A 12,974-nucleotide genomic window follows, 5' to 3' on the forward strand; every position below is an offset into this window, starting at 1 on the left:
AAATGTAACTTTCGCGCGAATAGCACTATATTTAGACAGAAGATATTGTCGCATTTGTGCAAGCGATATCTTGATATCGAACTCGTTGTCTCGCCGATAAAGCATATATCTAAAATCGTAGATTCGCTTATCAACTCAGTCTGAGCAAGCAATGTAATTCGCATCTTCGATCGTATAGATTGCGACAGAAAATATTGCCACATTTGTGCAACTCATACCTATATCTTCATATCGAGCTCTTTGTTCCGCCGATAAAACTATGAAATGGTATAGATTCGCTTATCTCTGGATTAAATCGACATGTTTTGACGTATTCTCTTTTTGTTGCAGGTCAGTATGCTCTGGTGCCGGAAATCGTCCGCGAAATGGGTAAATAACGCGCATTTAAATGATTTATCGCTTGAACGATCTTATATGCAAAAAAAGACGAACGCTCGTTTTAATTTTATGTTAAATAAGAAAATATTGTAGAAATATTTAAAGAGTTAACCGTCTTTAGAACACTCTATTTTTCACATTGTTATATCGGAATTTTCATAGTTGAGAAGACACGATTACGTGAGCGCGACACAAAAACTTGGAAATCATCCGCGCGTTTTACAACGCGCAATGGAGCGTCTTACATCACATTAATGGCAATCCCTTAACATTTTACGGATGGTCGCACCGCGATTTTCTATTCGGTAACGTGCAGCTGCGATTAGTTTCCGATGTGGGGAAGCGAATAACGCAAACGGAACGAAGGGTCTAGTGCACGAAAGCGATAAGTCTCGCAAACTTTTTACGAGATATATACATATATATATAACATAGTATTAAACTGCAATAGCACGAGTAATTTTGCGTCACATCGAATGAGGATAAAAAGCAGCGTGTATACGATCAGAGATGCGAATTACATTATTCACTCAGGATAACGTAAAATAATGCAACGCTAATACAAATGAGTGTAATCGCAACCAAAGGATATAAAAAAGTAATTTTATTTACAATTATATACTTGACAAAAATTTCAGAATGAGGATATTACTTTTTCTAGAAAGATAGAAAAAGCCGAATATATAAAAAAATCTCGTTTTTTTTCTATATACTTGACATAAAGATATTACTGTCTCTTAAGTTATTTGATAAAAGATAGAAATTAATTTATTTGTGGAAATAGATTTAGAAAATATCAATCAAAAATTATATTTTTCAAACATTATCATGATATCTATTGTTCTATCGTAAAAATCTAACTTTTCAAGGAATATCAAATTACTAATTTCAATGTTCCAGTCTCATTTCATAGATACAATGTTACAACAAATTACGATTGCGTAAATTTAAATTGGGTATTTGCTCGCGGTTAATAATTACACGAAATTGGCTAACGGAACCGATAATGTCGATAGCACAAGTCATCATGGTAATAGCCATTAATACGACAGAGGATGATATTAATTGAGTCAATGGAATAATATTATATTCCCTTGAACGTAGGTACAAGTACAAAGTCGTCATCGAGTGAAAGGTACGTTCGACGAGACTAACAGGATTCAAAGCGCTTAGCGAAATACGCGTACAAGTTGTGTAAATAAACGTCCGGGACTGGCTGAATCATGATAGAAAAATCTTCGAAGAAAAAAAAACTGCGTATTCGACATTAGTTTCCATTTTTCTATCTCTGGACGATCTGCATACGAAAACAACGTGTCCCAACTGCGTTGGGATAAACAACATCCGAATTCTTTCTTGCGTAATGAGCATAATTCTAACTCCTTCAGCCAACGAATTTTACTAACTAGATATTCAGAAGAAAAATGTGATACAAGTTATCATTTCACTCAAATGTCTAAATTTCAATAATTCACAATTCAGGCATCAAATTAAAAATTTTTTAAAACAAAATTCGATTTAAGATAGTGACACGGATAATGTTTTATTATCCATTTGCAGAGTTTTCGCATATCTGGCTGTAGCTTTTTAAACTTTCAATTCGCGAAATATTTTATTGAAGATAACTTGCGTCGAAACTTGGTAGAAATAACGCGGCCCGACCACCCTCCGTCAGTTCTGGGATAACTAGTAAAACGGTAGCCGGTTATTGTCAAGCGTAGCTTCTTTCCCATTGCTACCCGTGGGAATTAAGCACACCGGTCCGTCAGACAACCGCTACGAACCACCGAGGACTACCGCGGAGCACGGTTTGTTCCTGAAGGCGGTAGTATTACCGTGCGCTGGCCGAAGAATATAACGTGTTTCTTTCAGTTAGTCACGATATAACGCGCTTGTAACATGCGATAACTATAGACTTCGTACACAAAATCGTGGTCATTATACAATTTACAGCGGCGGGTGAACGGCACCGGAGGGTGAACCGGATCTAAAGCTAAAATTCTTCGCGCTTGTTTGATTCCCTCGCATTCACTTCGGGCTGGTCTGTTAATTATCCTAATTTCGCCAGGTAACAAATTTATCCATTAGCGCTATAGATTTCTCTTTGTCTTTTTTTTTTTCAGACGCGTAATCTGTAACTTTGATTCGCTTTCTAAGCTCGCTCGCCGAAACATGCTATTTGTGGAGGAATTCAGTTCCTGAAATAATTCAGCAGACTTGAAAGTCGGACAAGCAACGCTATTGCGCAGCTGAGATAAAACGACAAGTTGTATCTGAACTTCTGAACTGCTTTATCGAAATCTTTATCAAATAACCCTATTTAATTTATGATAAGTTCAAGATATCAAAGTAACTTACTCTTTTTCTTTCTTTTCTTTTTTTGAGAAATTATGAAAAATATTATAATAAATATAAAATTTATCGCTTTCTGCCAAATTTGTGTTATATTCATATAGCAAAAACTAAACTTACTTTCAAAATAGACTTCTTATATAACTTTTCTCATCTTCTCTAATGAGACAGACTGCATATCATAATGTTCTACATGTCAGATATTGAAATACTTTGAATTAACAAGACAATTTGTGAAAGACATTAAAATGTCTTTTTTAAATTTATTTTTCCTCTTTTCAATTCACCTCTAACTGAAAACGAGCCTACATTGAAAATAAGATCTTTCTCATTTCGTCTAATTCCATCCTATATGGTGTACCTATCTATGTAATCTCCCATCTCAATATCCAAGGCATCGAGAGGCAATCTATCCGTTACATTCTCAGGGCAGCTCATGGCAACCGTATATCCGAGTTGGAAGGTTTCGACCGGAGGATCGATGCTCGCCTTCGAGACGTCGCGTCGGGTCGCGCAGGAGCAGATCGAGACACGAGTACATGCTCGTGCGATCAGCTGTGCCGGATACTCGGTGGCCTCAACAAAGCGCACCACGTGTGCATTCAACCCTTCTGAGTCATCCTAACCCCTTTATTCCCCGCGCGCCACTTCCCTCTCTGTAGCGGCTCTCTTCTCAACGTGTGACGTAAAATGTCGCGCTGGAGCCGAGAGAGAGAGCAACAGGGAGAAACAGAGAGAGAACCGTGTCGCAGAAAGAGAAGGCGATGGAACGAGCCGGCAGGGAGAGTCTTATTGATTTTTTCGAACATCTGATCGGCGAGACGGAGACGAAAGATAGGGAGAAGATTGCAGAAGGAGGATAGCGAGATGAAACTGGAAGGGCGAGAAGGAAGGAGTCTTTGCGCGTTTTCTTCCATCCCTCTCCTGTTCAATGGCCTTCGGTGAAGTCTTCGGTGTCCTGTACCTGTGTTGCCACGGTAACAGCCTAGATTCCAGAGAAAAGTTGGAAAAGACGCGGAGCAGATGGATAGCTCAGAGAGAAGGAGAGGAAAATAGAGCGGCGAAGAGGAAACAGCGAGGTGAAACTCGTGTTACGCTGTCGCGTCCCTTTGTTCCAGATTTCCGCGTCAGCCGCGGTATCCGCAAGAATTAACACATCGCGAAGTACAGACATGCAAATGCGACGGCGCATTCAGAAGTTAGATGGGTAATTCGGTGAGTACGTAAATGAGAGGGCACGAACAGCTAAAAGTTCGACGTATAATTAACTGCTGTCGTTACTCGATCGGAACTAGCTGTTAAAACATTTCTCTCGACATTTTAGAGAAACGAGGGAGAAACTCTCGTATGCTTCACGCGCTTTTTATTAAATGCAATATTAATTACACGTCAAAAACGTTTTTACTTTTCTCTTTCCCTAAAAAATTCATGTTTTATCTATAGATTTCATTAAAAATCTAGCTCCAGACTTATGGTGAATAATCTGGCTATATCAATACTTTAAATGCTATTCTTTTTTCGTGATTTATTTATTTATCGCGATAATCGCTAATTAGAGCAAACAAACTCTCGGAAAATTGTTTAATTAAGAGTACGCGTGCCTCTGTTTGCGCTTGCCAAATAAATGGCCCACGTTACGTCTATCACTCCCTCATTCCCTTCGTTGAACTGTATTTACTGAGTACCTGCGAAATGATGCAAGAGTACACGTAGGTTTTTACATGTATCCCCTCTGCGTGTGTGGAATCACTAAAGAAGTTCGGAGGAAGCGAAAGTATTATGGGAAAAAACTGCGAAAGCTACTTTGCCACAACGTCACCAACATGTACTCCTTTCTTTCTTTTACGAAATACAAAAAAGTTGTACGCATATATACACAAAGAATTAAAAGCCTTTTAATTCTTTTAGTAAAATTACAGTATTTATATATAATCTTGTTCTGTAATAAATTATAATTATTATGATAAAATAATAGTAGTTAATGTAAGAAGCTATAATTTCTTGTTTACACATTGTGTGACTGTATCTTTCTTGCTGTTATTTTCATTTTTTTAAATAAAAATCTAATAAAAGAACATATTTACTGAGATTAAAAATATTTTATCTTTTTATTTTAAATATTTTTTAAATACATAAAAGCAATTTAGTTCATCAAGATAAAGTTTCTCAGCTCCATTTTAAATATCGTATATTTTTAGCCGTATTTTATAAGATAGATAAAACATCTAAGGATAAGAACTCTACGTAACAATCTATTTCTTCTGTAGATTAAAATTGCAATTCTGATTGTGACAGATCGTGGTATGATTATGACAGCTTAGTTCTGATTATGAAGGTTCGCGTTATGTAAGCGGCAAATCGAGCAAACGATATGTCAGAATTTTCATAAATATACGATGGAAACCGCAATCGCACCGGTGATTATACGTGCCCATCGAAATAAACAACCATTCCATTTTAGCGCTTTTTCACGGAAATATAGATCGCCCGCAATTATTTTCTCGCCAACCATCGCTCTTTTCGTGAAAAGCTTTCACGTGAAAAATCGCCGGGGTAATAAATCGAATCGCTCGTAAAATCATTATTTCGTTCACGCATCAGTGGCTTATTAAAAAGGTCGCGTGAGAGAGTTGCCGTTTTGCATCACCGCGACAAATAACGTGCGATAGAAAAATGTTTTTTTTGCAAACAATTCGATTGCTGCAAATTCAATGGGAGACAAATTGAATAAAATTGTATCTGATCATAATCCTGGCAAACCAATATAAACTAGACATGAATAAACAAGCAATTCCAATACTTTTTTGAAATGTTGGTAATTTACAAAGAAATATTCTTATTGTATATTATATAATAAAGACAATAATTATAGTATTTCTTACGTTTTCCGTCTCTCTCCATAAGATAATAAAGTTTATTAGAATAACTTTTTAAAAGCAACCTCATTTAACGGATAATTTAAGACCGTCATTTGTCGGGGAGTTCTCGGAAGAAACATAAATTTCAGGAAAGGTCAACATTTTTCACGAGATATCAGCTAACACCCTATAATAAATCTAGCAGCCGCTAAAAATCACCGCAATTAAAATAGATTCACTCTAAAACTCTAAACGAACTAAAATTCGCGATCGCTCAGCGGAAAGTAAAGTTGCAGATCTAGTTACAATTTTGCAACCTCGCTCTTGATTTCTCGTCTCATCCTTGCTCCAACGACTAACCCAGCATCTCGGAGTTAGCAAATCCGCACTGATGGTGGATGGACTCAACATCCCGCGTAACGATGGGCATCCTGCCAGACAAGAACGTTCCGCATGCCAGAATACATAGAGCGCGATAATCCAACCGCTCGCGCCGCATTTCGGAAGATTTAAGGGCAAAAATAAGGTTCCGCTGAAAACTGCCGCGGTTTGCCTGAACGATTTTCAGATAAAAAAAAAAGCGACCACGTTACGATAATTCGCATGATGATAAGATCGCAAAGTAAAGAGGGAAAAAGCAGAAATACACGTTTGATCTTAGAAGTCCACACTGGGGGATATCATAAAACGTACAATCTTCTTTTTACTATAAAATTTTGTTAAAATTACCGTAGAGAGAGGATGCCTATCTTTGGCACCAAAGTTTACTCTTTAGCCTCTAATTATTCTCCGTTTTCAAATTTATTTAAATTTTCATGGAAAATAAACTTCTCGCGAATTAAATTTCGGAGATGCAAACAGATAGTAAAATATAATTGCCCCTTATTTAATTTCACGAATTTTAATTTAAAGCACGGTTAAAATATTTGATGTTAAAAGTTAAAAGAATGTTTAGAAATGAAGATTCAATCAATCCAAAGATGGATATCAAAATGGTTCTGCAAATTTTGGCTCATTTGATCAATGGCATACGCTGTTGATTGAATGAGAGTGTAATCTCGCCAACACATCTCATCAGTATTGATGTAAAGCTTGTGACGCGCATCGTTCAGAATTCACGCACATTTTGTGTGTTTTGTGACATTACACAAACACACCCTCACACGTATTTTTGCAGTTGACGGAAGCGTCGACGTCAAAGTACACTTATATCACCGAACACGACAATGAATCTTTTAGAAGAGATGCGTGGGTGTATATACCTCACGTGAGGTATGATTTCAAGTTGGCGTCACTCGGAGACCGTAGCAAAGGCAAAGAACGACTTCTACTCTTCACGTGGGTTTTACACGGCGAAACCATTCAGACGGAAACGTTGAAACGGCGTTCTATCGCGGCGGCATACATACTTATGCATATTTATAGGGAGACATATTGTTCCTTTCTTATGACACACAACGAGCTGTGGCATGCGCTATAATAGATTCTAAATATATTTATAATTGTTGGTATTGCTATGATTGGTTGCAGTATGTTACAACGAGTTCTATTATAAGTTTATGAATGTTTCGTACGTATTGTAAATTCTTCTAATAAATTCCAAGCTCAATAAATGATTCAACAATTTGTCGAAATGTATCTGTGCGGAGGGGTGCCAATTCCTCCGGAGGCGAAACATGTGGAAAAAGACTTGAAGGACCGCGAGGGAGGGGGGAATATAAAACCCTTTTAGCAAATAAAAGCAAACGATAACTGAAAAGTGACTCACCTCACGTTGCGCGCCTCGGTGTCCCAGCAATGCATGCCTTCTCGAAAGTCAAGTATAGCCAAGCCAGTAGATGCGTTCAGACAAGCGTAATTAGGCAAGCCAAGCAGAGTAGAGGTCCAAGCAAATGTCCATGCAAGATAAGTCTGGCGTGTGTATTGGCGTGTGCGTGTGTGTCGCAGAGAGCTCGATAGATAGTAGTGTTCACACGAGGACATACAATTAATTTAGCATTAAAGTAATATATGCATTAATAAGCGTTAATCAATAATTAGCAAATCTCTTCCCTTTCCTGATAAATTAGATCAAATTATAAAAGTTTCATGAAAAAATCAGAATTGTAAAGCATCCTCACATGAATGAAACATTTTTTAATGATCAATGATTTGGAAAATTAAAGGCTATGCAAAAGATTTTTAGATTTTGCAAAATTTACATTTTTATCAATTTTGCCTGAACTCTAAAATTATTCGATAGGTAATTATTCGAATCTGGATTATTTGCTCATTCAATTTTTATACATTTAATAAAAGTTATATTATTTACATTATTTGCAATGTCAAAAAGATACATGTTGTAAAATCTTATTTTAAAACAAATACAAAAAATTTTCCTAATTTACGCAAATATTGCAATTATCTGTCTTGCATTTTATCTGTATCTACTAATACCTATGTGAATAACACGAAGTTAATTAGAGATTATACAAATAAATTATTAAGAATTTTAGTGAATTATTAAGAAAAAATTAATAATAATAATATTATCGCTAAATTATTTGAACATGCAATCGTAGGAAATGTATAGTAGTTGGAGTTCCGCGATCGCACGAATTTCGGTCAAGAACGCATCTGGCAAAACCGGCGGCAAGCGCATCGATCCTAAGGATGTCAAACCGGAAGTGCCGAAATGGAAAGGAGTTCTAGGTCGGGGGCTCCGTGAACCCAACGGGCTGTAACCCAGTTTCTCGAAATGCGTGGTCGGGTTCTCGCGATGCGTCACATACTACATGCGCGTATGTGTGACATGTGGTGGCTGAACCAATCGCACATACGCCAATCTATCATCGGCATGCACAGCCGCACGTATCGATTCTTACGTGCCGATACTTTCGTTCCGATTAGATCGCTCGCCCGAGTTCGCTTTTGTTTAAAACATGCCGCGAGAAATATAAACGAGCTCTCGTTTTCTCGAATCTCTCTCCCTCGCCTCCTTTTCATCGACATTATTAATTATAATGAATGCATACGCTATTACACGTGTACACCGGGTGATTCATTAGCGCGCCTTTCATCTATATATCTCTGGCGTTTCTAAATTTAAAATGGAATGACGCAAGCGACGATGAGTGGATTTTAAACGACGCACTTTCTATTCGTCATATACATGTATAGTCTTTTTTTTTCAGTGACGACAGTTACAATAATGATATTTAACTTTCGCACCAAAAGTTAAATTATTCTCATCGAGCTACAGTATTTATCGTATTTATATGAACAATATCTATATATACATATATAAACAAATGTCTTGACTGACTGACTCATCAAAACGCCCAGCTCAAATCCCTAAACCTAGAAATATAAAAATTCAAAATTAAGACGAGACAAAAAACTCGTTTCATCTATTTTTTTTTATTGCCAATTTATTTGCTGAGGATGGAAACGTTTTTCAAAAGGATATTCATTACTGTCAGAGATAGGTCCACTTCCGACAAAGAACAATATTTAGCGGAAGTACGCGCTACAGAGCGAAAGTCAACGACCACAGTGTGCGTTCGCGGCTTGACACAATGGGACATTTTTTCACTTGTAATCAGTAAAAATGGTTGTACCCGGCAGTTTCTGCGTTAGAAATATTCATGATTTGCGGTTACATCTCCACTTTCACTCTTATCTAAACTTCTTCTCGTTGTAATTTCTTATAATTCGACAAGTATTTTACACATGCACGCATGCAAATAAATTCTACAATGCAGGCTACAATGGAGACGCTAATACACAGATACCAGTTATCAGTTTTAATAAATAAATAATTTATTTCTCTACAATCACTATATAGAGAATAAGTTAAGAGAAATAGTGACAGTTATAAAGTTACTCAACATTAAAAATTAGAAAATTTTGATAGATTAAGCTTTTAATATTTAACACATAAATTTATTGGTTTTGGAATTCGCAATCAATTATAAGTACCTATAATTATTTGTATTACAAAATTTAATTAGTCATCACGCACAACCGCACCCTAAACTCGTATTGGTCATCGATTTGTAACTGCAATTATAAATTTATTCGTTTTTAATTGAATTTTATTCTAACAGAAGAGAAAGGAGAAGAGAGAAATTATATCATTTATATAATCATTTAGCATCTAACGTTAAAAATTAATATTTAGCGACGAATTATAGCCTTCCATAAAGTTTTAATGAAGGACAAATCGATTGTATAAATCAAGAATTTATGAAACACAACTTCCGGCGAGTCGGTCGATATCCTATATTAATAATCCACTCCTATAGGGATTCGATTCGAACGATACAGTGTACCGCGGTGCGAGATGCGGTACACGGGAGGTGCGTGCTTTCTGATCAAACAAGCGGATCTGCGCGGGAAGCTCATTATCGGCGAAGAGTGAAAGTGCATCCGTGTAGCGGCCATCACTTTGTTAACAGTCATTTTTTTCCGGCAGCGCTTTCGCACGAATCGGCAATTCCGCTCGGTCTAGCGATTTAGAATCGCCTTACACCGTTATCGGCGAACAAATATCCAATCTACGTGCCCGAGCTGCAAGCCCGTGAATTACAATTGCAAAACGCCCGCGAGCTTACGCAACGCAGTCGCACGCGCTATCGATGCTATAATCACGCCTGTTCCGCGGAGCGGAATCAAAACGGATAAACAGGTTTTAAGTCGAAAAACACGTAAACAGGCATTGGACTTGATCTCCAATAAATTGGAAAATAAACGCACGATGGGAAGAATTTGATCGCATTATGTATTTATTTTTTTAGACTGCCCATAAGAGAAAAAATAAACTTAGAATTATAACGAAAGAAATATTTTCAATAATATCGTATCTTTCTTAACATAACATTTTCCTAAGATATGATTAGATACAATGGAGAAAATTGACGAATAGTGCATTTAGTTCGCAAACATCTTAAAAATCGGGAAGATTGTATTCTAGTAGCTTGGAGTCAATTTAGGAGTATATTGATTTATTGCCAACTAACTACTATACTATATATACGAGCCACATCGACGGACTAGCCAATGGTAAAAGAAACCGCAGCTGAGAATAATACGTCCTGGACGAATAATATCGATCGTGCGAGGGCTCTTTCGAAAAGTGTTGTGCCCGTAAATATACCCAGGTACTCCTCTCGAAGGTACTATTATCCTAAACGCCGAACGATCGTCGGTTTCTCTTCTCATGCTAAATTGTCTTCGCGATAATCGGCGGTTCACGTTCTGCAGGAAATAACGCAGACAACGCGTTCCTTTGCACATCCGAGAGAACGAAAGCTCAATTTCGGTTGTTGTTCTAATTATGAAGTAGCTCAAACGTTTTCGGGAAGAAATATTACATTATAATTGCCGAAATTAATCTAAAAATTAATCAATATTACACTGCAAGGATTCCACATAATTTTTTGTATTATATTGTCATATTATATTAGACACATTTCTCTCTTCAATCTTCAGCTAGGATGATCAATATTCAAATAGATCCTGTTTAAGAGATCAGCCACTTCCTGCCTGAATATTTCTAATAATAAATGAATATTATTGTGATATTAAACGTGATCTGCCACGCCTTTTCTCGATCTCGCTCCCGCGAATGGTTTCGTAGGAAATACTACGCAAGTTTTCCCGTTGTTGAGGATACCTTCGGTCGCTTTCACTCGTTTTTCCACTTACTTTCTACAAACAGGTCGCCTCCTTTTTCTTTGCTCGAGGAAACAGGACCGACAAACGCGCTTTGGCGGTCGCTTTGTTCATGCAATAACTACTTGTCAACAACTATACTTTAAAGAAAGAGAGAGGCCGAGAACGCACATCACTTTCCGCTTTGAAGTTTTCACAAAATGAAAAGCTTCTGCATTAGAGCTATGCGTTTAGTCCTAAATATAACTATGTAATTTTCTTAACTTTTATAAACTTTTCTCGAGAAAAAGATAGCGTTTGCTCTTGCTGGTAAATATATATAGCAGCTTACATACTGTACTTTGGTTTCAATGACTACTTCTATTTTGCGGCAATTTCTATTTTCAACGAGGCATTAAAAAGTAATGTTTCGTCGATTCGACATTCGTTAATATCAAGTTGTGACAGCTTGATAAAATCAAGAGATAATACCTGGGCGACTAGACGATAATATTGCAAACGTGATCTGCAGATTAGATAAATAAAACTCAGAATTAAAGCACATTTGATGTTAAACATGAGATATATACAGAATATAAATACGAGAGATAATTATGCGTTTATCGATAATATGAACTTCATCTCGGCTTATTTAATAGAATGAAAGTAATCATGTAATTTTTATTATCTCCAAGAAAATAAGTGTTTGAAGTTCAAACGGAACTTCGAGCGAGAAATCAAACGACACGCTAGATCCACGCGTCAACAGCGTGCGTTTCCGCGAGAGCGAGCGAATAGCGATACGAGCAAAAGAAATAGTTTCAGCGGATGGACGCGTGATCAATCGGAATTTAGCCAAAACGGGGAGAGAAGGCTTTCGCACAACCCTCCTCGTACCTCAGTGGAACTTAACACAAGCTCGAGTAAAGTCGATCGACGTCGTGTATCCATTCGCCTATCTCGCTGGCTCGCTTAAACGTTCGCGCGGCTATCTAAATCTCCCTAATTATTGTAACGATTCTGATGATCGTGTCGGAGTGTCGGGCGGATGATCGTCTCCCGTCGTGTTAAAACGAGTTCTCGTGCAAGATCTCCGACTATCGAGATTAAGAACAACGATCGCGCGGAGGCCTCGAAACAGAGGCTCCTCAAATAAAATATACGCATCGCGGACGGATAAGAAGATCTCCGTCTGTATTCGAGACGCGTCGCTCACTCCACGCTGTGTACGTACACAAAATTGAACTGTGTTCTCCAATCTCCGATTCTTTATTTTCACCGATCCTCCCGCGAATCCTCTCGCGCAACACCCGCTCCGCGTTCAAGTCTGAGCGGTCCCCGGCTTCTCAGGCGATCTCGTCGAGATCGATCCTGAGCAAATAGATTACCGGAATGATTGCGATTAAGCACGAATTATAATTTGTTCAAAACACCTACATACATATACATATAGTATATGTAATATAAAATTGCTGGATAGCATAGTACAAAGCAATTAAAACAAATTATAAAATAAAATATTTTACAAAAAATTTTAAAGAATATGTTTCTCGTTATCCATTGTGAAATTATAATTCCGAATAAACCAAACAATAAAAAAATAAGTATAGACGTCGAATAATATATGTGAGAAAAATCTAATAAAATGTATATTAGACAATTAAAAATTTACGATAGAAAATTAATTAATTAAATTTACTGAAAAATTCAAGCTAATGAAATCGAGGCTCCTATTGTACATACATATAGCAT

At 37.2% G+C, this 12,974-nt stretch overlaps 2 protein-coding genes across 5 annotated transcripts in view; one reads left to right on the forward strand and one right to left on the reverse strand.

The window, feature by feature from the left end:
* The window catches only part of Trc (Serine/threonine-protein kinase tricornered), a 130,170-nt gene that overhangs the window by 47,900 nt on the left and 69,296 nt on the right, over positions 1–12,974 (reverse strand). The gene's annotated exons all lie outside the window — the stretch shown is intronic.
* Taf11 (TATA-box binding protein associated factor 11) overlaps positions 12,142–12,974 on the forward strand; it is a 75,605-nt gene continuing 74,772 nt past the window's right edge. The window contains exon 1 of the mRNA XM_071709251.1: positions 12,142–12,448. The gene's annotated coding sequence lies outside the window, so the exon portion shown is untranslated. The remainder of the gene's footprint in view (positions 12,449–12,974) is intronic.

The sequence above is a fragment of the Temnothorax nylanderi genome, unplaced genomic scaffold, assembly GCF_030848795.1.
Source record: "Temnothorax nylanderi isolate EJ_2023f unplaced genomic scaffold, tnyl_v1.0 TNYL_tig0075_pilon, whole genome shotgun sequence".
NCBI lineage: Eukaryota > Metazoa > Arthropoda > Insecta > Hymenoptera > Formicidae > Temnothorax > Temnothorax nylanderi.